The sequence below is a fragment of the Vicugna pacos genome, chromosome 2 (genome assembly GCF_048564905.1).
Source record: "Vicugna pacos chromosome 2, VicPac4, whole genome shotgun sequence".
Lineage (NCBI taxonomy): Eukaryota > Metazoa > Chordata > Mammalia > Artiodactyla > Camelidae > Vicugna > Vicugna pacos.
Window position 1 is genome coordinate 1,171,277 of NC_132988.1, and position 4,205 is coordinate 1,175,481.

Sequence of the window (4,205 nt, forward strand, 5' to 3'; positions counted from 1 at the left end):
ACCACAGGCTGCCTGCTGTGCTGGCAGGAAGTCCTTTGACTCTGATCCTGGGGGAGTGTCCTGTCTTCTGGCAGCATCCACAAACTACCTCATGCTAACTTGGCAGCTTGCAGAGGGTTAAATCTTAACCCTGCAGAGTTCTTGATATTTAGTTAATAAAAATGATGCTGTCATCATGGGTATTTTTCCATCTTTTAAATACCCTTCAGTCTTCTAATAAAGCTACTTCTAATTAAGAGACTGTGTAAACAGTTTTCAATCTTCATAATGAATAACTGTGATTTTATTTGGTTACTTAAATTATGAATAACAATATGCACATTTGTAAAAGTTATTAAAATCAACATTGTTTAATAAAAATATCATTTCTTTTTGCACGAACATATATTAACTACAAGAAATGTTCCATGCTTTGTTCTACGATTTACTATTAGAGCCTTAAAGAATAATATTTTCCTCAAAAGATATTACGGCGAAGGGATTTCTTTTGGTGGAACAGTTCCGGCATCAAATCTGGTGCATGGCTCAGGCCACTGGGAACATAGAGATGATAGAAATTAGGAGGCATTATAAACACAGAATCATCTTTAAAGGAATTAAAAAAACTGGATGTGTGTAAACAAAGAATCAGAGAATATTCTGGTGAAATAAATGTATTTATCAGCTTAAGCAAGACACGGGGTGAATAAATCTAAAATGAAAAAATCACCCACAGATTAGCAGCGAGCCATGCATGCAGTGTGAATGATCAAAACCAAGTTGTTTCCAAACCAGTGTGCAGGCTTGATGCCTTCATGAATCAAATCTGTGTGGCACCAGGCCACCTCGAATACATGTTGATGAGGTATTTATAAGCCCTTCACCCTCCCAAATCAAAGCCCACACACGAGCCACAAGACCAACACCTACACATTTGCAAAACACACAGCATGGTGAATAGCACTTTTCTTGTTCAGTAGCCGGTGGCAGGGAACTGTGAGCAGACAGAGATACAGGGACACAGAGGCACCTCCCCTCACTCAGCTGATAAACTTCCTTGAATTCCTGGGGACAGGATTGTCATAAAATGCACCATGGATTGATCCTCCTCCTAGGAAAGGAACCGTAGGGCTGTCCTTAGGTGTGAGCAAGGGTGGGTGGAGGATCTCAGAAGAGTTGTTTCAGCACAACCAATAGAATTGTAGGCTACCGTGACCATGAAAGACAAGTCCCCTGCCATCCCGGTAGGCACTTGGGCTCCTGACAAAAGCTGGTCTCAGTAAAGGGTTGAGTAGAAGGCACAGACCTGAGGGATGCCCCAGCAGTAGGCAGGAGGTAGGGCCTGGTTTATACTGCTCTGGGTGTATCGCAGCCTCATCCGAATACGAAATCAGAAATTTGCAAAACAGCAGAGCTGGGGTGTATCATCTACACTAGACTCCTCACCTTACAGTTAAAATGGTAACAACCTGACAGGCAAAGCAACGTGCTAAAGGCAGAGCGTGGAAGTGGCAGTGCCAGATGTAACGAAGCGTGCAACCCCCGTTCAAGGCCACTGACACTGAGGACGGGGCCAAGGTTTCCAACGAGGAGAATAAGACAGTGTAAATACTTTGTTCCCCCCAAAACCCCAAATGTTTATTAAAGGCACAAAAACTCACCTTAACTAGCTCTCTTCTGAGGGGGCTCTCTTCTGCTTCTTCGTTTTTCTGTCTGTCTCCATTTCCCTCTCTCAGACACAAACACATTCAGTTTTGTGAAAGGGGACTTCCTGCCATACAAAGACAGACTTCACATCTTCAGAAAGATACCTGACAAAGCACGTTTCTCAATTCAAGTCTTTGTGTGAGTTCTGGGCAACTGGCTTATTTTCTAGAACAATCGGTAGTTACAAAATCAGATCATCTTCCTCAAAGGAAGAGTTCTGGTCCGTGTTGATGAAGTTGGGGATGTCACATTTCATGAGTCTGTTCGGCTCCTCCTCTGGCCACCTGCTGCTTCTGATGGCTTCCTGGAGCCGAATATCACTGTAAAGGACTATGGTAGGGATACCAGCTTTGGCTTTGTCCAAGTGGTCCACTTTATTGATGTAGCAGTGAAAGAGGGGCCTAGATTCGTCATTGCGCTGCCAGAGAACACCTTGGGCAGCAGCAGTCTTCCAAAGTCAAAGTCTGTTCAGTCTGAATCTCTTCTCGGGAGACTCTGCATTGCTATAAAGAAAACCAAAATAAAATATCGTTCACACTGTAGATCGGTGACCTGAAGAGTCATAGTTTTTGCCATCTACTGAGAGCAAATCCCTGCACAGAGCATGCTGACAAGCACTGGAAGTGAAAGACATCTCTTCTGAACACATACAATTAAACCCAAGGCAAAAGTCTCAAGTGAGGGCCCTTGGACCATCCTGAAAAGACATCGTTCCCTGAGAATCCTCAATATTGGTGCCTCGCACACCAGTGTTTCTCAGTGGGACACTCAGATCTCTTCATCAGAATTAGTTAAATTGCTTATTAAAATGCAGTATTCTGGGGTGCACACCCTCAGAGTCTCCAGAGGTAGCGACCGGTAGTCTGTATTTCCCATAGCCACCAGGATCACTAAACATGCTCAGGTTTAGCACCGCGGTCTACATCGGGTCACCTGAGCATCGACAATGCTGTCTCACGGGGTGGGGGGTGCCATGTGTGTCAGGCTGCTGTCCTAACCACGTGTCTACCCTGATTCTCAGAACTGACAGTGCTGCCCCATTGGGCACGAAATACCACCATTTCACAATGCATACGCAGGGCGCCCGACTGACAGATACAATCAGTGATAGGAGAGGGGACAAAACTCAGCTTCCTGATCCCTTGTTTCACTTACTGTGGGACGAGTGATCAATTCAAGGGTAATAAATCGGTGAATGAGTGAATAACATGACTCTCATTAGTCCCACGAGTGCCTGGAAGAGCAAGCCTGGGCACTCTGAGAACCATAAAAGCCCATCTACTTAATTGTCATCCTCCACAGATCTATGTAAAGGTTACTTCCACCCAGGCAGTGACTCCAGAAGGGCAAGAATCATGTATGAACACACTCTCAAATCCAGAACAGAATCTGACAACAATTAGGCTCTGGAGTCTGTGTTTAGTGAGTGTGGAAGCTCACTGATTCCAGCTCTTACACCTTGCCTTCCCATCCCACCCTTCACGATATGGCCCTTATGACCAGTTCTCCCGGGGCTGGGACCATGGAACCCATTTATAAGACTGGAAGAATCTGATCATATAAACCATCCCCCAGATTATCAAGAGTCACCTGCATTTCAGGGATCAGTAATCCCAGAAGATTTGCAGTTCAGGCAGCTGAGGGATTTTTATATCAGCTCTGTCTTCTACTGTGACTGCCTGGGTGACATCAGACAAGGAATTCTGAAAAGCCAGAACTTTGCCTTTCAGGAATAATCTAATTAACAAATCTCGTTGACCACTCAACAAATGTGATGTGAAGATCAATGATTTACACAGGAGTACAACATTCACTAGGTCGTGGATTTAGAATGAGAGAAAAATCATTTGAGAAAGATTGACAGAATGTAGCTTTAATGCGAATTTAAGTATTCTTACCTTTCAGTAAATCATCTTCCCCTACTTATCACTTCACCCATGTTTAAAAGATGTTTGAGAACAGGGATGAGTGTGCCAGGAATCTGTGACCCAATAACCTAAAATGTCACCTAGGAAAACGAGGGGAGTAACACATTTTTAAAAAGCGTGGTGAGGATTGCGGGGCCACAGCCAACTCCAGACTAAGAAGCTATGAGTAATAGCTTTCCTGCCTGCCTGGGGCATCAGCTGATGTGAAAATCCACCCAGAAAACTCACTGTCCAGCAGCTCTTCCGAAACACAGGCTACACATTCTCAGAATTAAGAATTGCGTCCAGTAACCACTTCGCTGAAGAATAAAGACAAAGGAGAAAAAGAGAGTTCTGCCCCTCCCCAGGGGAAAGCCCAGACCTTGGGCTGCATGCACTGCGCCCACCTCCCAGGAGAAGAATAAACTGGAGAAGGGAGTTCTGTGAAACTGGGGCAGCAAAGGTTGAGATGGGAACAAATTGACCAGCTGGCCAGGGACAGCCCCCTCCGTCGCTGCCTTGGCGGCTGCCTGAACCCTGTCAGCCCATCCTGCCCACCTCTGGTGGCTAACCCGTCAGGGAAAATGCTTTGCGACCTGGGGCTACAGAGGC